The sequence below is a fragment of the Periophthalmus magnuspinnatus genome, chromosome 5 (genome assembly GCF_009829125.3).
Source record: "Periophthalmus magnuspinnatus isolate fPerMag1 chromosome 5, fPerMag1.2.pri, whole genome shotgun sequence".
Lineage (NCBI taxonomy): Eukaryota > Metazoa > Chordata > Actinopteri > Gobiiformes > Gobiidae > Periophthalmus > Periophthalmus magnuspinnatus.
This window is the reverse complement of record NC_047130.1, coordinates 4848912-4871702: the sequence shown is the minus strand read 5'-3', so window position 1 is coordinate 4871702 and position 22791 is coordinate 4848912. Positions and strand designations below refer to the sequence as shown.

At 42.3% G+C, this 22791-nt stretch overlaps 1 long non-coding RNA gene across 1 annotated transcript; it reads right to left on the bottom strand.

Annotated features, from left to right (window-relative positions):
- Positions 1–19977: 19977 nt before the first annotated feature.
- Positions 19978–20484, bottom strand: LOC129456242 (uncharacterized). The gene is made up of 3 exons (XR_008648696.1): positions 20324–20484; positions 20086–20219; positions 19978–20010 (listed from the first exon to the last, which is right to left on the bottom strand). It is a non-coding gene; the product is annotated as an uncharacterized LOC129456242 (long non-coding RNA).
- Between the last annotated feature and the right edge of the window lie 2307 nt (positions 20485–22791).

Below are 22791 nucleotides of genomic sequence, written 5' to 3'. Positions count from 1 at the left end.
ATTTTCTTCTTATTTCCATGTCAGGACTTTCTGCACTCTGCACTCTTCTCTTTTAATGTTGATTTTATGATGATTATTTGTGATTATTTATGTTTGATTTGTGTGATTTTAATGTCTTTCTTATTCTGTAAAGCACTTTGAATTACCTTGTGTACGAATTGTGCTATACAAATAAACTTGCCTTGCCTTGCCTTGCCAATCGTTCTTATCTCGTCATAAGTTTTGCATTTCAGCCTGAAAATGTATCCATTACTCTCATACCTTCAGCAATTAGCTCAATGTCTTCACTTTTAAGAAATCTCTTAAAACAGTTTATATGGTATTTCCATTTCTTGTACAGACGTTCAAAATCTTTGGTTAGTTCACTTTGCTTAGCCTCTTGTAGAGATTTTCCCTTTTCAGTGAGTGTGCGTACTCGCTGGCTCTTACGAACATCTTGTTGACATGTGTCATCAGCTGATGCAGAGAGTTGTGGAGCTGCGCTGCACTATCATTATCTTGTGAATCAAGGTTTGCACTATCTTCTTCAGCGGGCTGCACTGTATCTTTATCTTCATTTGCCATTCTAACTTTATTTTGCAGCTTAAATCTTTCTCATGCTGTTTATGCCTTTACTTGTTTGGTCTATTTGACTTATTATTTTAGAGTTAGATGCAACTTACAAGTGCTTGCGCTACTTCCAGGACACAAACTTGGGTTCTTGCTCGCTTAGCATTCACTTAATATCTTTGTCTTGACTTTAGCGGTGCTTTGTTAGCACACGTGGTACTTCCCTTGTATGTAGCATGCTGCTAGTAGCTTCGGTACCGCCCGTTGCCTTCTCAGGGGCAGTAAGTGTTCTACTGTGCTGGATTGCCCACATACACGAGAGACACAAGTTCTTTTGACTGATGTTACTGCGTTTATTCTTCACAGTCCACACCGTAGAACTGTCAACGTACAAAATAAAATATGGCTCACATTACAGATACAGTATACACAAAATAACATATAAACACATGAAAAATACGTACCACTTTGGCCTGCAAGTGGACAAACCGGTGAACTAAAAACCTTTACTTTATTTGTTATTGATCTTAAATAGTGCTGCCGGGCAGGACTTTGCACGAGCGCTTAGGAAAAAACGACCCGGAAACAGGAAGTAGATTTACGACCCCAAACTAGACTTACGATAAATTAAACATTTACAACACTGTTACAAATGAAAAATTATCACCATTATAATCTCATAAATAATTAATACATACAAGAAAATTAAACATGAAATGCATAAAGAAAACAAGCCAAGTAAACTCTGAAGTATTATGAAACTGTAACAGCACCATCTAATGGTCAAAAGGTGAACTGCTACCAGTTTAGTCAACCATTACATATAATAATAATTATAATGCAGAAGTCTTATATAGCGCTTTTCTAGATGCTAAAAGTCAATTTTGTGCATTGTTTATTCATTCCATACTGGTGGTAAGGCACTACTGTAGCCACAGCCGCCCTGGCATAGACTGAAGGAAGTCAGACTGTTAATCTGCACCATAGGCCCCTCTAACCACCACCAACACTCACTCAACACTTTCATAAGCCTTTTTTTCCATAAGGCAGGTATGGGCCGGTACAGTTCAGACAGTATTTCCACTACATAAAGCGATCTGTAGCGCTCCCTTTTAGAAGTCCAAATGTGGGTGATAGGACATTGTGGCACTTGATATTCACTGTGGTCCTATCCAAGTACTAACCAAGCCCAGCCTTGCTTAGGTTCTGAGATCTGATGAAATCTGGCTTTGGCAAGCAGATTTGGCCAGGTATTAATAATGTTTAGAAGACAAATCCCTGAACAAATGTGTGAAGCCATGAGACTCTAAATCAAAGGACATATGGCTGAAACAGATTAAAGCTGAAGTGCCATATTTGAGGATTCTACACCACATGGACTAGGCAGGTGTAATAAGTACACACCAAATTTGAGGGGTAGAAAAAAATAGGTATTAAGCAGAAAAGTATAAAGGTGTAACTATTTAGCAGTTTATTCAATTTGTTTTGCAGCTGTGTGGGGTTCAGTTTTGGGGTTAATTTCAGGGGTGTTCAAGGGCACCCTCTGACACCCTGTGGGAGTTAGGCTTAGAGCGCGAATTACTCTTTCTCTCAGAAAACGCAGCAAGGTCTTCATCTCGAGGTATGTAAAACAAATTATTTTGTTGTAAATTACATTATTTCCGCAGCAATTCTGTGTGTAATCGAACTGTCGAATTAAATAACATGATATAATGTTGTAAAACTTGATCTTGACCACAGCTCCACCATTGAGGGCATCAGCCGCGTTTGCCTTTGGCATAAGACACACCTTATGACCTTATAGACAGATGTTAATGTCTCTAATATAGCTCTAAATACTGTCTTTTGTGTACAGGGAAAGAGGAGTCAACAACAAAGAGGTTGGTAGGGTCGGTGTACCTTCCAGTTGACTATGGAATGGTCCATGCCATGGAGTTTCTTCCAAAGTGAAAAATTTGTTGTGTACTAAAAAAAAATACAAAAAATGAAACTGTCTCTCCATTTTTCAGATTTATATGCCACCAAACTGGGGCATTTTTTACCTTTTAAACACAAAATGCCTTATTAGGTCAGAGGTTTCATCCCAGCTCTTGTTGTGTTCTTGGATGATTGTGATTATTTTGAAGTGTTTTACTTTTTCTTTTGGTTAATTATTTATATGACATACCCTGAGGTGACCCTTTTCATAGTTCAGTAATTTTCTTCAGAATCCAATGTTGGTTCAGACACACCTGGGCGCTATCACACAAAGAGCAAATAATAATAAACAGTCATGAGGCCACAGGTTCATTCCAAGGAAGTCAGTGCCCACGCTCACACCCACACACACACCTGCAGTCAGGTGCACACACACACACACACACACACGTAAACACACAGACACCCATGTCTGCACACAGGAAGTGACTCAAGAAGAGACCACTGTTACAATTTATCTAAGTTTTGATTTGAACTTAACATCTCCCTAAGGTGTTAAAAATAAATTCCCATAAAAACGTTTTTTGAGCCATTTTTTACCCTTTTGGGGAGTTAAGATTTTTTAAGATTTATTATTATATTGATTTCATACATATAAAATTATAGGAAAGAGCCATTATCTGCCAAAATAAGACATTTTATTTAGCAAATACTAAAATAAAACATTTGTATCCACTAACATTAAAATGCAGTTGTAGTTTTGAACATGTACAATATTTTTTCACAGTAATGAAGCTACATTAAGCTACAGCCTACCTGGCCACAATTTAGTCTTTGATTTTTCCCGGGGCACATTCCATGGATAAATTTGAGATGCTGGAATAAAATCAAAGCAGTGCTAAATAACAAAGTGCAAAAGTCACATCTAAACATCTTGTTGGACAGGGAGTCATCATACCTCAAGCAAATGACAAAATGACATTTAAATATTTTGTCAAACACCCCAAATATGTGCTTGACTGGCAGGGAAGCAGCTTTTTGTCGAGAACAATGTGGAACAATGAAACCTGGACTTTTGATGTTCCCTGGGTAAGAGGATATGGCTGTGGATTTCCTTCAGTAGTCAGAAGGTGATCCTCAAGGCTTTGAAAGGGCTGAAATAAACACAAAATATAAGACACTTGCTTATGAAAAGGTGCAAGATTTCTTTAAACAAACTTTTTCATATTTCACCAGATGTTCTGTAGCTTCCTCAACACTGATTTTCTTTGCCCGCTTTTTTCCAGCAGCTTGTGGTGAAAGAAGATACAGCAGAAGAATCAGCAAGGACATATCGCTGTCCCACTCTAAAACAAATGATTATTTGTCAATATAAATACAATATTAACATTCATCAAAGCTAATCGTTATCCCCTGTGAGGAAATAAATTATGTACAAGTTCTATGTATTTACCTTGTTACTCTGTGCGGCTGGTAGTTTCAGTGAGGGCTGCCATTAGACATTTTCTAAGAAGTGATGTCTCTTTCAGGCTCTGTGCTTCTTTGATTTCTTCAAAGTTCATGGTCCATTTTTCAAGGAATCTTACAGAAATCTCATCTTCAAACATAAAAGAAAAGTCTTGTAAAATCTATTGATGGCGAACAAACAACGTCAGTATTCACACATCTTGTGGCAGCATTGGAAATAATTAATTTAAAACTAAATATTTTATTTAGATTTGAACAGCTTCATATTTACCAGTCCTTTTGTCTCCATAAAGCGAGGAAACATCTGCAGAATTATCCAAAGACTGTTCTGGATCATTGAGGATCTGTTGCAGATGGCTGAAAGTTTGTCTCATCTTTGAGACCAGTTCTTTGTCAGTTGTGTGAATAAGAAGTGTCATTGCTTCCAGGCATTCATCTCCTGAGTGCTGCGCAGCAGAAGCAGGCAGTCTTGGAGACGTTGATCCACCTTTGTGTGGCTGCTTGCTGCGAGCTGTGGACACCATTCTTAACTGAAGGAACCCAGAGTTGCTTTCCATGTCATAGAAGTGTTCCTAAAAAACAACAGATTTAGCCCAGTTTCCAGCATTTATAATTGTGAGAAAGTGAAAGACCATATTTGGACTATGGACCCTTTAGCGAGGGGAACATCTCTACCATGCCAAGAGCATGAAACTCTTTAGTTTGTCTGCGAACTGCTCTTGGATGCACAACTTACCAATACCTACACTCTTCCACGAGTGGGGTCAAAAATGACCCCAATTAAAATCAATGCATTTTTGCAATAACCTGGGTGTTATTCTTGAAAATCTTTACAAAGAGTTGGAATATTTCCATTTTCTAGGTACTCATCATAAAACATGTTTGTGACATGAGGCCATTTGCATTTTTATTTATTTTTTCATTAATTTTAAGAAATTGCCATTTTTGTATCATTACCCCCCACTTCCATAAGTGGGGTCAAAAATGACCAAATTGAAATCAACGTGTTTTTGCAATAAACTAAAGATTTCTCTCATGTTGGTTAAGATGATATATTTTGCTAAAACAAAGAGTAACTTCCTTTTTGACATGTACATTTTTTTTTACTTTTCATTCACATTTTAGCACTTAATAATCAATCAGGTCAATCAGGTGACAAAACATGTTTGTGTGTCCCTATGTCTGAAGGTCGAACAGAGAGCATTCAACAAAGACCATAACACTGTCCACGCATATGTACACATACAAACATCTTATCTCACTGTGTGCACTGTCACAAGCTACTTGCTTGTGGCTGTGACCATTGCACACAGGTGTAAAGCTTTTCCAACAGCAATCAGTGGCTTTGTAATCTTTGTGTCGTGGACACAACTGGCACCTCTTTCTCTTCTGCTGGCTCTGTGTGCTTCGTTCTTGTGGCCAGGTCGCAGAAGTTTTTGTCACGCCACACCTTCCCATTGCTTCAGTGATGTAGGTTGGTAGGGTCGGTGTACCTTCCAGTCGACTTTTCATGTGAGATGTCTTAAGCTCCTTTGAGACCTCTGTGAGGAAGTGTCGTCATCTGTTGGTGATGTCTACGCAAAATTCAGGGTGCTGAGCCCTGAAAAATGAAAAGGCATTCAGAGCACCATGGTAGTAGTAGGTGTAGTTGCCAACCATCTGGTCCATAATATCTACTCCTCCTTTTATCTGGTTGTAGAAGCGGATCGCTTCTGTTTTTTTGTTTTTTTTTTTCTTTGGGCTGTTTCCATCCACTATCTTGCTGTGGTGCATGTGCTAAGCAGCAGAACAGCCTTTCTCTTCTGTCTCACATGGCTGATCATGGTCATGCTGCCACTGAACCCAAATTCAGTGCTGTGGACCACTCTGGACCTGGAAGACTTCATGGCTGGTGGAATGTCTGGCTTGTTTGCAAAGTTCCCACAACAGTCAGACCCTTCTCCAGGAGATGCTCTGCAAGAGGCACACTAGTGAAGAAGTTGTCCTTGGTGATGTTGCAACCTGTGTGTCTGAATTCACTGCACAACTTAAAAACCCACCCCTCCTGGGTGGTGAGACTGCTGACATTAGATGTGTAAGTTGATCAGTCAGATTTCCTAAGAATTAAAGGTTCAAAGAAGATTCTGTTGGAATTACTTGGGGTCATTTTTGACGGCGCTTGTGGAAGAGTGGGGTAGTGATACAAAAACTGCAATATCTTAAAATGAATGCAAAAATAAAGAAAAATGCAAATTGCCTTATGTCACAAACATGTTTTGTGAGGAATACCTGGAATATGAATATACACTCACCTAAAGGATTATTAGGAACACCTGCTCAATTTTTCCTTAATGCAATTATCTAATCAACCAATCACATGGCAGTTGCTTCAATGCATTTAGGGGTGTGGTCCTGGTCAAGACAATCTCCTGAACTCCAAACTGAATGTCAGAATGGGAAAGAAAGGTGATTTAAGCAATTTTGAGCGTAGCATGGTTGTTGGTGCCAGACGGGCCAGTCTGAGTATTTCACAATCTGCTCAGTTACTGAGATTTTCACGCACAACCATTTCTAGGGTTTACAAAGAATGGTATGAAAAGGGAAAAACATCCAGTATGCGGCAGTCCTGTGGGCGAAAACGCCTTGTTGATGCTAGAGGTCAGAGGAGAATGGGCCAAGTGATTCAAGCTGATAGAAGAGCAACGTTGACTGAAATAACCACTTGTTACAACCGAGGAATGCAGCAAAGCATTTGTGAAGCCACAACATGCACAACCTTGAGGCGGATGGGCTACAACAGCAGAAGACCCCACCGGGTACCACTCATCTCCACTACAAATAGGAAAAAGAGGCTACAATTTGCACGAGCTCACCAAAATTGGACAGTTGAAGACTGGAAAAATGTTGCCTGGTCTGATGAATCTCGATTTCTGTTGAGACATTCAAATGGTAGAGTCAGAATTTGGCGTAAACAGAATGAGAACATGGATCCATCATGCCTTGTTACCACTGTGCAGGCTGGTGGTGGTGGTGTAATGGTGTGGGGGATGTTTTCTTGGCACACTTTAGGTCCCTTAGTGCCAATTGGGTACTACAATGGCCCCCACAGTCACCAGATCTCAACCCGATAGAGCATCTTTGGGATGTGGTGGGACGGGAGCTTTGTGCCCTGGATGTGCATCCCACAAATCTCCATCAACTGCAAGATGCTATCCTATCAATATGGGCCAACATTTCTAAAGAATGCTTTCAGCACCTTGTTGAATCAATGCCACGTAGAATTAAGGCAGTTCTGAAGGCAAAAGGGGGTCAAACACCGTATTAGTATGGTGTTCCTAATAATCCTTCAGGTGAGTGTATTACAGCTTCTCATTTTAAAGATTTTGAAGAATAACAACCCATGGGGTCCCAAAAGCCATGTGTGATACAATACATTCTTACCCTTCTTTTTCACACATGGCAGCAACAACGACGTTCACCATAACGTGTTGAGCTGAATCTTTCAAAGTTCCAGTTTCTATGTATTTTTGAATCACAGTTTTGCTCTCAGGATTACATCTTAGAATTTTTTTCCACATTCTGAAATGAAAAAACAAAATCAAATAATGAAATAGAATCATTTAAGAAATAAAAGATAACGTTCCAATACCCGTCTCAATAGATCATATAGCTCTGTTTGAACAATTCCACATAAACTCAAACTTAATTATCTGACATCTATATAATAGACAAGTACAAGTGTTTTTATTGATACCAAAAATATATTGTGTCAGTGGAAATAAGATTAATAACAACATCACAATAATTACAAAAATACCCTTTTAGCTTGGTCCGAAGAATGAGTTATGTCCAATTTCACTCAAAGCAGACTCACTGCTTAGGCTACTTGAGATAGACAGAGTGTCAGCCCCACATGTATACAGTTTTGAAACATTATCATCTTCTAAAATGCTCAAGCCTGTCAGACATGATATGCCATGAATACACACATACATTAATCAGCAGCCACTATTTCTTATCTTACCAACTGTCATGTTGTCAGGCAGGTTTGGGGCATCACCAAACACATTTAACTCTGTGCAGGCAGACAAATTCACTGGCTCCAAGTGAAGCACTAAAATCAAAAACCCATTTTAAAAAGCGTAGACAGATCTCCTTAAACATACTTTAATAAATCATATTAACGCACATTTAGGCCTACTTGTAGCAATGATGAATCCCATGTCTTTACCAGCCAGATCTGGAAAACGTCCTCATCAACATCCACTCCATGGTCATCTGTGACCTCAATAATGGTATTCTCATCCATCTGGAACTTCTTAAACTAAAACACAAGTATAATATTTACTAACGTTATGTGAGTTGATCATTTAACATAGTTGTGTGTATTTATGCACTCACCAGCGTGTGAGATCTAATCTTTCTTATCGCCAAAGAAACCTTTAAGTAGTAATGACATTATCTGCTAGAAACAAACCGTATTTGAATATATGTTGAACATAACCACACGTTCACGTATAAATGTAGAAAACATTTTAACACTAACATATCTAACTAAGACATAGGCTACACATTCACTTATGTCCACTCTGCTGCTAAAGCCACTGCAAAGTGTTAAAATGTCCGTAACATCTAACACACCCCGGGTCGTTTGTGGCGTGTAGCCGCTAGTTTCCACCCGAGGCAGTGACACTGCCAACCCCTGCACCTGTCCAACGCCTGCACCTGTCCAATGCTTGCACCTGTCTAACCCCGGCACTTGTCCAATCCCTGCACCTGTCCAACCCCTGCACCTGTCCGGGCCACACCGCCACAAGGTGGACCATTCTGCGGTCAACATTGCTGCTGAAAATGCATTCACGGCTCACGGCTCAGAAATTACTGTATCAATGCTAAATTGCAATGACTCCACCTGCTAGTAGTTAGCCTCGCTGGGAACACGCAGTGGTCTTGGTTCACAGGCTTATCTTACCTCGAATAATCAGAATCAGAAGACTTTTATTGCCATAGTCTGTGAACACAGTTCACAAACTAGGAACTTGATACGGTGAAAAAGTGCAACATAAACACACTGAATAAATACAAATACAAATAAGAGCATGCACAAAGTTAAAAAGATATGCTTAAAAAAATCAAATGAAATACTTAAAGGGAAAACATATGTACAATAGCAGCATCAGAACAACAGTGCAAAGTGGCTTATTAAAGTGACCGGTGTTATAAAGTGTCCAGTTTAGTGCAGATATTATAGAGTGTTCATGAGACAAACAGCAGAGGGGAAGAAACTGTTCTTATGGCGAGAGGTTCTGGTCCCAATGGACCGTAGCCTCCTGCCAGAGGGAAGTGGCTCAAATAGTCCATGTCCAGGGTGAGAGGTGTCAGCTGCTATACGGCCTGCTCGCCCCCGAGTCCTGGAGACGTACAGGTCCTGTATAGATGGAAGGCTGCAGCCAATCACCTTCTCAGCAGAGCGCACAATGCGCTGCAGTCTCTGTCTGTCCCTGGCAGTGGCCCCAGCGAACCACACAGTGATGGAGGAGGTGAGGATGGACTCAATGATGGCCGTGTAAAACTGCACCATCATCTGGACTGGCAGCTTGCGTTTCCTCAGCTGCCGCAGGTGGAACATCCTCTGCTGGGCTTTCTTGATGAGGGAGCTGATGGTCGGCTCCCACTTGAGATCCTGGGTGATGCAGGTGCCCAGGAAGCAGAAAGAGTCCACAGTGGTGATGGGGGAGTCCGTCAGGGTGAGGGGAGGCAGGGGGGCTGTGACTTTCCTGAAGTCCACGATCATCTCCACTGTCTTCTGGGCGTTGAGCTCCAGGTTGTTGCTGCTGCACCAGGACACCAGCCGGTCCACCTCCCTCCTGTAGGCAGACTCATCGCTGTCCGAGATGAGTCCGATGAGGGTGGTGTCATCCGCAAACTTAACCAGTTTGACGGAGTCGTGGCTGGAGGTGCAGCAGTTGGTGTACAGGGAGAAGAGCAGGGGAGAAAGTACACAGCCCTGTGGAGATCCTGTGCTGATAGTCCGAGTGTCCGAGACATTCTTCCCCAGCCGCACGCGCTGTCTCCTGTCTGTCAGGAAGTCAGTGATCCACCTGCAGGTGGAGTCAGGCACGTTGAGCTGAGCGAGCTTGTCCTGGAGCAGAGCAGGGAGGATGGTGTTGAATGCAGAGCTGAAGTCCACAAACAGGATCCTGGCGTAGGTTCCCGGGGAGTCCAGATGCTGGAGGATGAAGTGAAGGGCCAGGTTAATGGCGTCGTCCACAGACCGATTGGCTCTGTAGGCAAACTGCAGAGGGTCCAGGAGGGGGGAGGTGAAGGACTTGAGGTGGTGCAGGACCAGGCGCTCAAATGACTTCATGACTACAGACGTCAGCGCCACAGGTCTGTAGTCATTAAGTCCAGTGATCCTGGGCTTCTTGGGGACGGGGACAATGGTGGACAGCTTGAAGCAGGCTGGGACATGACATGACTCCAGGGAGGTGTTAAAAATGTCCGTGAAGACAGGAGCCAGTTCCTCAGCACAGTGTCTAAGGGTGGAAGGAGAGACACCGTCTGGGCCCGCGGCCTTACGGGGATTCTGCTTCCTGAAAAGCTTAGTCACGTCCTGCTCCACAACTGTGAGGGCAGTGGGGGAGGAGGGGGGGTCCGAGGTGGGTTTGGAGGTAATGTCCATGATGGTGGGGGAGGAGGGGGAGGGGTGTGAAACTTCAAACCTCGCATAAAAGCCGTTTAACTTTTCTGCTAGTTGTTTGTTGTCCACGGCGGGAGGGGCTTTGGGCCTGTAGTTGGTGATTTGCCTAAGCCCTCTCCAGACAGAAGCAGAGTCGTTGGTGGAGAATTGCTGCTCCAGACGTGTATTGTATTTCGCTTTAGCCTTTTCCACCTCTTTGCTAAACGCATACTTGCAACGCCTGTAGCCTTCACGATCTCCTGCCCTGAAAGCCATCTCCTTTTCCCTCCTCAAATGTCTAAGTCTGGGTGTGAACCAGGGTTTGTCGTTGTTAAAAGTCACCCTGGTGCATGATGGAATGATGCTGTCCTCACAGAACTGAATGTATGACGTCACAGTATCTGTGTACTCATCCAAACTGTCTGTGGCAGCCTTAAACACATCCCAGTCTGTAGTGTCCAAACACGTGCGAAGCTCCTCCACAGCCTCACTGGTCCACTTCTTAGAAGTCCTCACAGCAGGTTTGGAGAGTTTCAGCCGTTGTTTGTAAGCAGGGATGAGGTGAACCATGACGTGATCAGAGTATCCTAGAGCAGCGCGGGTCACGGCTCTGTAGGCTCCACTGACCGTTGTGTAACAGTGATCCAGCGTCTTCTGCTCTCTCGTCGGGCAATTAATAAACTGTTTATATTTGGGTAGTTCCTGGCTCAGATTTCCCTTATTAAAATCCCCCAGGATGATCAGTAAAGAGTCCGGGAAGGTTCGCTCCACATCCAGAATCTGCTCCGCGAGCACGCGCTGGGCCTCGTGCGTGTCCGCGCACGGAGGGATGTAAACAGCGGCCAGAATGAATGAAGTGAACTCACGTGGAGAGTAGAAAGGCCTACAGTTAATGAAAAGATATTCCACGGCGGGAGAGCAGTGTTGGGAGATCACAGTCACATCCGTACACCAGGCGTTGTTGATGAAGAAACAGACACCTCCACCTTTCGTCTTTCCCCCGGAGAGTCCCCGTTGTCTGTCCGCGCGGAGGAGTTGGAATCCCTCCAGTTGAAGCGCACAGTCCGGGATACGCTCATTGAGCCATGTCTCCGTGAAGCATAAGACGCAAGAGGAAGAGAAGTCTTTGTTTCTCCTCATCAGCAGCGCCAGTTCGTCCGTCTTGTTGCTGAGTGAGCGAACGTTAGACAGGAAAATTCCAGGTAGGGGCGTGCGAGCGCCGCGTCTCCGGAGGCGCACCAAGGCCCCTGCCCGCTTTCCTCGTCTTCGGCGTCTCACTCTTTTGGCCAAAGAGTGAACAAAATCTACTGCAGGAACTAAAAAGACCGGCAGTAGATCGACAGGAGTGGTAGTTCTGATGGATAAGAGCTCTTCACGGGTGTAAGAGCACGCGAACACAGGACAAACGCACAAAAACAAAAAACACACAGCGCACCAAATCACCAGGGCGACCGTACGTGGCGCCATCTTGGATCAATAATGGAGCTTCGCCTGCATTTGAGCTGAAAAGGCTCTTTGTTGTTGACTCCTCTTTCCCTGTACACAAAAGACAGTATTTAGAGTTATAGAGACATTAACATCTGTCTGTAAGGTCATAAGGTGTGTCTTATGCCAAAGGCAAACGCGGCTCACGCCCTCACTGGCGGAGCTGTGGTCAAGATCAAGTTTTACAACGTTATGTCATGTTATTTAATTCGACAGTTCGATTACACACAGAATTGCTGCCGAAATAATGTAATTTACAACAAAATTATTTGTTTTACATACCTTGAGATGAAGACCTTGCTGCGTTTTCTGAGAGAAAGGGTAACTCGTGCTCTAAGCCTAATTCCCACAGGGCGTCAGGGGGCACTCCTGAACACCCCTTCAATTAACACCAAAACTGAACCCCACGCAGCTGCAAAACAAACTGAATAAACTCCTATATAGTTACAACTTTATACTTTTCTGCTTAACTCGCATTTTTCCTACCCTTCAAATTTGCTGTATTAGTACTACGTGACATCACGCAACACCCTAATTACGCCAGGTGTTTCTGATTACAATCCTGGATGCAAGGGCAGCGTTTCAAGCATGGACAGCTGTTAGACCAATCACACTGTTCCTTACATCTCCCACATGTTAGTGCCATATGAACCATCTCACACTCTGAGGACTTCAGGGACCGACCTCCTGCTGGTGCCCAGAGTCAGGACTAAGCATGGAGAATCAGCGTTTCAGTTGTCTGCAGCTAAAACTTGGAATAATCTTCCTGAAGATGTGAGACAGGCCTCTACTTCAACAATGTTTAAACATCCAGGCTCAAAACAGTTCTCTTTAGCTGTGCATATGACTGAAAGGTTTTTATTCTGCACTTTTCTGTTTTAATGTAAATTTTATGATGAATATTTGTGATTATTTATGTTTTGATTTGTGTGATTTTAATGTCCTTATTCTGTAAAGCACTTTGAATTATGTTGTATACGAATTGTGCTATTGTCGTAATGGCTGGTGTAGGACGGACCAAAGAGTGCAGAACTCCAGTGTTTATTTACAGTTTGTGCAATAAATAACAAAAGTTCATTTAACCAGCAAGAGACGGGGAGCGGGATGTGAGTCAGAGTCCGAGGATGCGTCGCGAAGAGCGGAGACGGGAACAGGGAACAACCAGGACCAGAGCAAGGACAGGATCGGGGACGGAGCCAGAGAAGACCGAGCAGGAGCAGTCCGAAGAACGGGAGCCGGGGCTGGAGACATGGAGCAAGTCGGAGTCCAGGACGAGACAAGGAGGTGAAGACAAGGAGTAGACTGTACCAGAGCCGGAGCGCGGGGTCAGGAGCTGAACCATAGGGCAGGAGGGAGCGAGGGAGCAGGAATGTTAGACACACGGAGGATCTGGCCCCGAGTGTCTGGTCCTAGACAGTCCTGGGAGCAGGGGGAAGACAAACAGACAATCTAGCCCCGAATGTCTTGAGATGGTCCATTTTATACCCAGCAACAGGTGGAGGTAATTGTGCTGATGGGCTGCAGGTGCGCACGGGAGGAGCCAGGGGCTCCGCCCAGCTCCAGACTCAGACAGGTGGGGGAGGGGAAAGCACACAGGGAGGCAACACAGTAGGCAGATAAGGCATGCATCATGACAGTACCCCCCCCCAAGGGCCACCTCCTGGTGGCCCACCAGACTGATACGGGTGGGAGGAGGGGGACCGGCTCTTAAAAGCCGTCCAGCTCGGTGAGTCGGCCGCATGTGGGGTGGGTTATAGTGGGCCGATTGTACACCCCACTGGCAGTTGTCCTGTCCCTTCCCCGTAGGAGTAACCGGTGGTTCTGGCCTGGAGGAGCCAGGAGCGTAACCCAGGGCGACGCTGTGCGGCGGCTGGAGGAGGCGCAGACCCAGAGGCGGATCGACCGCACTGGACGGCTTGTCGCCGTCCAGTGCGGTGAGTCGGTGACGCTTGGGTTGGGCTGGTGAAATGGATGATTAGTACACGCTACTGGTGCTGGTCTGTGTCCTCCCCGCAGGGTTCACGCGGTAGTGCAGCCTGGAGGCCCAGGACTAAGAGGGGGACCCCGCTACTGTCGTGGGCGCCTGGGTCATATCTCTGTGGATATTTTTACAGAGATATTGTTATGCCCTTCCAGAAATCCAACTTTTCCCTGTGGACATTTTATTACAAACATTTTATGGATAGCAATATCTCGCTGGCACAGTGGGGTGAATGGTGGCACTGCGGGCAGTGACAAGAACGTTTCCCGTTTCTTGAAAGGTGCTAGACGGCTTCATCCACCTACACGACCAGTGGCTCCTTCTTGGGATCTTTCACTGGTCCTGGAGACTCTGCAAGCTCATCCATTCGAGCCTATTGCCCAGGCAGACATTAAGTGGCTGTCGTTTAAGACGGTATTTCTCCTCGCCATGGCTTCGGGTAAGCGTGTGGGTGAACTGCAGGCCCTGTCTGTCAATGAGTCCTGCTGTAGATGGCATGCTGATGGCTCAGGTGTAACTCTCTGGCCTAATGTCTCTTTCCTCCCTAAGGTGTTATCTTCTGCTGATAATGCCCAACCGCTCCAATTGGTTTGGCACGGAATTCACCACAGAACCTTGCCCTGTTCGCTCATTGGAGGCTTATATACAGGTTACGGCAGGTATAAGACAGTCGGAAAGTCTGTTTGTGTGTTATGCTGGCCCACGTAAGGGTAGGGCTCTCTCTACACAGCGTCTCTCTCGGTGGGTTGTAGAGACCATTAAACATGCTTATACCTCGCAGGGGCGGCTGATGCCTGAGGGCGTGAGATGCCATTCAACCAGGGGCCTTTCTACCTCCTGGGCTGCTATGCATGGGATTCCCCTAAATGTGATCTGTGCTGCGGCCTCTTGGACCTCACCCTGCATGTTTGCCAGATTTTACCGGGTGAATGTCGCGGTCCCCCATCCCCTGGATGGAGTGTTACGCAAGCATCATGCTTCATTATGAGGAGGTAGGTTACTTGTCGTGGTCTATGGATTCCTCGTGACCATGTTGTTACAAGTCATCCAGTGCTTGAAGAACCGCCTCTGGCGGTCAGAAGGGATGAAATAGAGCGAAAGTTACGTATGTAACTACGGTTCTATGAATCCCGGATGACCGCCAGAGGTCTCTGTCCCTCGGAATCCTCGTGCCCTCGCGAGAAGGTTAAGGGACTGTGCTTCCGGAGTCACGTGACTATATAGCCTCACGTGGGTCACCGGAAGGTCATAGGTGAATTTGTTGTTATTAAATCTCGACCTGCGCATGCGCAAGAGTGATCATCCAGTGCTTGAAGCACCGCCTCTGGCGGTCATCCGGGATTCATAGAACCGTAGTTACATACGTAACTTTCGTTATATTCTTGCTCCTAAATTCCGTACACTTCTATCAAGCGCTCTTCTATTCTAATTAGTGATAAATAAATGAAAAATGAACAGTGCTACAAACATAAAACTGTTTTAATCATCTGTGTTCACAATCCAGTACTCTGACTGGATTGTTACAAAATACCTTTATTTCACTGACCATTATACATTTCATTGGATTGTTTTCTTTGATAAATACTACTACTACTATTACTCTTAGCCCAACCCTATCTTTTGTGCATTAATGTGAAGGCATCCAGAGCAACCAGTTAATCCTCAAACGGTAAATATTTTTAATCTTGCATGAAAACATTTTTACATGTGCTGCTTGTCCAGTCTTGACTGCTGATCTCACCTGTTTGGAGGAAATGGAAACGTGATGATTTTTAACTATTATTTTACTTTAATTTATTTGCATGGAGATATTTTAAATGACCACAGTCTATACAGAGTTAAAGAGGTAGATCAACATTAAAAATCCATTGTTTACAAAAATATATTTTATTTAATCTGAAACCAAAAACTAATGTGAGGTACTGATGAAGACTGATGCTACTGAATAAAATGGTGCAGTTACATTTACTTGAAAAAAATAAGTACTTTTGAGATACCATACTTTTCCATTTTCCACTTCCAGTTTATTTGGACATTTGTGTTTGTTGCACTGCCCTTTTACAATTTATGTATTTGTTTATTGTGGTGAAAATACCAGATTGTATTATATTTTTAATGACATGTACTTCTGTTCATAAATGAAATATCATGTCTTGACACAAGCTTACACATTTTTATCCAGATCTTTTCCTAAAGAGTTTCTGTTCAGTCATATAATTATTAACTTTACTCTCTACTAACTAGTGTAAAGTCAAAGTTGGCACATATTATCTGGCAATGTAAGTAGTTGTTAACAGAAAAAGACACAATTCAAGGGCAAATTCTGATGCAATAAAGCAAACAATGAAAAAGAAACTGTGCTGTAGCTAAATCAGTTCTAGTCACATGACTGTAGCTGTTATGGTTTAGGAGAAGAATAATGGGTTATTATTATTAGGCCCGAGCCTGGGACAACGTCCCGGTGAGGGACTCATTAAAACCTCCTCCGGAGCATGGAAAATGGCAAAAATCAAGTAGTAAACATGCCCCGACATGGCAGTGAGTGGTGTCAAAAATTAGAACTCGACAAGCTCTAATTGTCACAAAAGACCCTGAGAAAAAAATAGCGAAAGACGACCTCAAACTTTGATTTTCATGGGGCCAATGGGAGCCCGACTCAGAAAAAAGTCAACGTAAAAATCTGAAACTCACATCAAAAAATAGTATATGTCGGGACATGACAAAAATGATATTATGGCCCCGCCCTAAAATGTACAGGAAGTCGGCCAAATTCAAGACAATCCAATTGTCGTGGACCTGTGAAGAAATTCACAGCGGCCTTATTTGTGATGGGGCAAAATGTGAGAAAGTCACATGACTGTAGCTTTTACAGTTTAGGAGAAAAATAATGGGTGGAAAATGCGTTTCTATTATTAGGCCCGAGCCTGGGACTACGTCCTGGCGAGGGACTCATTAAAACCGCGTCCGGAGAATGGAAAATGGCAAAAATCAAGTATTAAACACGCCCCGACATGGCAGTGAGTGGTGTCAAAAATTAGAACTCGATGAGCTCTAATTCTCACAAAAGACCCTGAGAAAAAATAACGAAAGACGAGTCGATAGCGCCACCTCAAACTTTGATTTTCATGGGGCCAATGGGAGCCCGACTTGGAAAAAAGTCAACGTAAAAATCTGAAACTCACATAAAAAAATAGAACATGTCAGGACATGACAAAAATGATATTGTGTCCCCGCCCTAAAATGTACAGGAAGTCGGCCATATTGGATCAAACCCGGGAATGACAAAAGTGCACACCCTCACATTCAGGACATTTTCTCGCACAGTTTTCATCACAAACACTTCAAATTTGGCCAAATCCCACTAAACCCATGTGTGATTAAAGATTATCAATTAGATTTTGATTATGACTTTGGGTGTGGTCAGGGTAAATTTTCAACAAAATCGCAATTTTTGGAAAATTTCAATAAAATATTTCTCTTTCACACAATTTTTGTTGGGAAAACGCTAATACAGACTTGGATAGCTGCGGTAGACTGGACTGAATGGTCTTGGTCACAATATGGCCACAGGTCTGAGTCAATGTAGAGTTGGTGGAGGCTGTAACAGGCTGCAGGGGGTGCTTGGAGGATGCTGTTGGTCACATACACAAGATTCCATTTGATTTCTCTATTGTTTACTTGTATGACTGGTTTTCAGACAGCCAAAACATATTTCTTTGTCTTTAATAAAGTTCACTTTGTCTTTTTGTGTCCAGAGTGTGAGTACTCAGTGAACAGAATAAACATTCATAATTTACAGAAGATTTTGTTTTATTTGTTGTGAATGTTTTTACGACCGTAACATTGGTAGCAAAACTCACTTTTTTTCCTTTGTTTCATGTGACTGTTGTTGGAGCTCTTGGAGCTGTGTAGAGTGCTGTGCATCTGGAAAGTTGGATCAGATGCAATTGTGACCATCAACAAATTGCTCACAAGCCACACATCTCCATCTTTCCCTTGATTTACAAGACAGCTTTAGAATGGTTTCTTATACTTATTGGCAAAAAGCTCTCATATGAGCAATGTGTACAGTTAAGTTTGAGCATCCTCTGAGAAACAGTGAGAAATGCTGCAGTGCTTTAACATTTTCACCTTTTATTAGTTGTTGTTCATCTTTTCCATATGATAGAAATGTTCGTTTCTGATGCAAGCGTCAAAGAGGAGAAAGAGACTGAAATATAAGTCAGAAGGGTTTAATGAGTTCATCACAGGTAAAGTTAACAATGGAGCACCGGACTCTCAGGAAAGGATAGGAAGAGAGTCCTGAGATGTTTGTCTTTCCAGCTTTTATAGGCCTCCCAGTGTGTGAGGCGGGTCTTCCTCTCGGCAGCATGTGATTACACATTAAAAACCTTTTTTGGCAAAATCCCTGAATGTGCGTTTTTAAGTCAATCAATCTTATTGTTTTATGACCCTCACAGGATGGGGGCACTCAGACCTTGGTGAACAGGGCCACAGATAAGAAGTGGCCCTGGTCCTAGGTGTTATCTTCTTGGCCCCAGTGCTGTAGATTGCTTTACGACCCTCTCAGGGTGGGGGTCTTTGGTGAGTAGGGCTACAGGCATCTGAGGGTAGCATTACATTGTTAAAAAAAAAAAAAACCTTACACATATAAGCATGTGTGAGTTTATGTTCATTCCCAAAATGCTCAGCAAGGAAATTTTGGGCTTTGTAATAGCACTGGTCTGCAGACAGAGCACTCAGATCTGAGGTTTTAAGTTTTTTTTAAGGCCACTTTCAAATGCCCTTATGGAGGTTTTTATTTTAAAGTGGGTCTCCATTAGGCACACAGGGACAGGGACATTTTGAGGGGGCAGAACTGAGCTCAGATTATGCTGGACCAGCAAATTTGCATTTTTTCTTTGCATAACATCTATCATACCTAGTTGATGGTTTATTTGCGGTAGTACTTAAACCTCGTCACATGACGTGGGTTGGGCCATTTGCATGCAAGAATCAACATTTTTATTTTGAGAGATTTTCATTGAAGTTTTGTTTGGGGCGAATGACTTCTGGCTTCAGTTGTGGTAACATGCAAATTGTTGACTTTTTTTTTGCTCAGGCACAAATACGTTTGCACATTGATTCATTAGCATTGCTACATATGAGTTCATGCCGTTAGATTTTTGAGACCTTTGACACTCTGGAGCCACATTGACAAGAATTGGCAAGGCAAATTTATCTGTATAGCGCAGAATTTCAGAATTTTAGTCTAGCAGTTTATTTACTCAGTCAATAACACAACTGCAACCAATAGGTCATCCAGGTCTGTGGTAGATAGAAGCTTTCAGCACTGCTTGATTATATTCTTCTTGAACATTGTTGGCCATTTCTCCAGCTTGCCAGATTGTCATGATCCACGTGTTCCTGCTCCTTGTTTTGCCTCCTGTGTGCTCCTTCCCCTCCCTCACCTGCCTGAGCCTGGAGCTGGGCGGAGTTCCTGGCTCCTCCTGCGCGCACCTGAATCCCATCAGCACAATCTACGCCACCTGCTGTGGGATAAGAGGAGCCAGGACCAGACACTCGGTGCCAGATCGTCCGTGTGTCAAACATGACTACTCTAGCTCTGCTTAGTTGATATTTGTTGAAAATGAAAATTTGAAAGTTGTCAGGGAATATATATATTATTGCAATATGACATTGAGTAAACCCATTTTACAGAATTATTTACTCATAAAATATGCATATAATAATGACATCTAGATATAATATATATTTAATTTAAAAAAAACAAACATTTAAGCCACCTTTGAATCAGTCATTCTCTTTTTTACCCATCCTGTGACATCTTTGAATTGTGGAAAGTGTGACAGTATGTTGCTTGACAACTGGGGGTCCAGAACTATGAGTCGATGATAAGCAAAATCAAAATATTTTGACATATTTTTCTTTCACTTGTCTGGATGGAGATGTACTGCAAAATCAGACAGAAACATTAGCATTTCTGTACATTAAAATCTGCAGATAAATAATAAAAAAAAAAACATACCCATTTTTCTCTGTTATGTCAGCAGCAAGAATGTTCACCATTTTTTTTCGGGTGTCATATGCCAAAGACTGTTCGATTGTTCTCCATTATTACCCTTTTCCCTCGGGCTTTTTGGAAAGAATGCCTTTCACCAACTATATCAAAAAGACAAGAGAAAATGGGTATTACCATCATATGTGCAGCATAGGCTAATGCATTTGTACAGTATTCAAGCTAAACACCTTTGCTTAAGTCATACATGCTTAGCCTCGTCATCCAACCACTGACACTTTGTAGCAGGACTAACAGGAAGGATGATTGTGTCCTGGGAGTCACCAATGCTGGGCAAAGACGCACATGGCCTGGGAGAGGCTACAGACTCAACATTCACTTCACAAGAAGAAAAGTAAAACAACCATTAAAAAACATACTGTATTCTCAGACCATCACTGACTTAAGAAAAACAATTCAAGCATTGCCTAAGCAAGATCAAGTCATGTTTTACACACAATACAAACCAGTATCATGTGATGGTCAGAACACTGGTTTGAGGATCTAACCACATCCTCAAAAACCTCATCCAAGCTCAGTTCCAGAACTGTCAAGGATGCGCACACCTTCTGTCACAGTTTGAAAGTCAAACTTAATAAATGCTACAAAGAAATTAATGAAACATTGTGAACAATTTGTAAATAAAAATGTCAATCAGCTACTGAATTTTTTTGCACTGGAGATAAATTTATCAGTTTTTCCTGTTAAAATATTTCTGTAATGCTGTAATCCCAGCACCACATCTGACAGTAAAGATTAGTACTATTAGTTCCGATTAGTTTATGCACTAAACTGCTCAACAGTTTATGTTACTGTAAACATTTGTTTACATTAGCTACCAGATACAAGCTGAAAATGTTGTCATTATGCTATATTGCTTACCTGCATCCAGAAACGCTGTCAGATTTGGCTCAGGAACTCTACAAACTTATGGACGTTGGCTATTTTAACTTTAAGCAGCATGTTCCCTGAAAAAAGAAAAAATGCTTTTACTGTCATTACACTGTACTCTTTATTATGAGGTCAACAGTTATTGTGGGCAAAGTCGTAGAATAAAGTATTTTTATGAGAATATAGGCTGCTGTGCATGAATGAATGGCCAGTGTGTTATGAAGAATTTGGAGCATTTTGTTCAGATATAGCAATTTCTTCCAAATCTGTATGGTTCCTTCGACTAAACAAACTCAAATGCTTGCAGTGTCCCTTCAAAGTACTTATACTAATGATAGTGTGGTGATGGTGGGCTAAAAGACATAGTATTTCATCCTGCGTAAACTCCAGTTGAAAGTTTATCTGAACAAAATCCTCCAAATTCTCCATAACACATAATGCACTCGTCACTCATTCACGCACAGCAGCCTATATTCTCGTAATATAACGACTTTATTCTCGTAATATTCTGACTTTTTTCTCATAATATTACTTTTTTCTCATAATATTATGACTTTTTCTGGCTTCGACTTTATTCTCATAAAATTACGACTTTAATGTCGAAATGCTACGACTTTATTCTCTGTCGTAACTCTGTACTCTTGCTCAAGAAAAAGTTGTGGCTACTCTTCTCGCTATGACAAAAGCCTTCTGTTGACAAAATGAAATTATCTAAATATTCTTATTTACTGAAAATAGATTTTGCATGTAAAGTTTTGTCCTTCAAATGACATTAAATTGTAAATCACATGTTAATCCCAGTTACTCCCAAATGCAATTGTAATGTCTTTCTATGCTTATTGCCTTTTCTGATTTGTAGTGTTTTTGTATGTTTTTTTTCTGTGTCTGTAGCACTCTGAGATTTCTTTGAAATGTAAAGTGCAATACAAATAAAATGTATTATTATTATTGTTATTAAATGTGTTTTACTTGTACAATCTCTTGGACCACTAGTTTGTACTTCTACTTTAATAATATTATCATAACTTAAGTAATATTAATTACAATTTTGGCTGTTTTACTCACCTTTTGAAAAGAACTCCATTTTGAATCTCTCAAACATAACTTTAAATGCTCACATAAAATCAAAGTTTACTGAAATAACTAATATATTGCCAATTGTATTAAAGGCAACACAAGTTTATTTGTACAGCACAATTTGTACACAAAGTAATTAAAAGTGCTTTACAGAATAAGACACTAAAATCACCATACAACAAATCGAAAAATAAATAATCATCATAAGATTAACATTAAAGGAGAAGAGTGCAGAATAAAAACCTTTCAGTCATATGCACAGATAAACAACAGTTTGGAGCCTTGATTTGAGGCCTGTCTCACATCTTCAGGCAGACTGCTCCAACTCAAACGCTGAGTCTCCATGTTTAGTCCTGACTTTGGGCACCAGCAGGAGGTCGATCTCTGAAGTCCTCAGAGTGTGACATGGTTCATATGGCATTAACATGTCAGAGATGTACTTTGTTGCTAGGCCATGGAGAGACTTGTTCAAAAACAGAGCCGCTTCAAAATCTATTCTCTGAGCCACAGGAGCAAGTGCAGAGACCTGAGCACAGGACTTATGTGCCCGTACTTCCTGGTTCTAGTCAGGACCCGAGCAGCAGTGTTCTGGATGTACTGCAGCTGTTTTAACGCTTGTTTGGAGAGGCCAGTGAGCAGGAAGTTACAGTAGTCTAACCTACTGGAGACAAATGCATGAATAAGTTTCTCCAAGTCAGGTTTTGACAG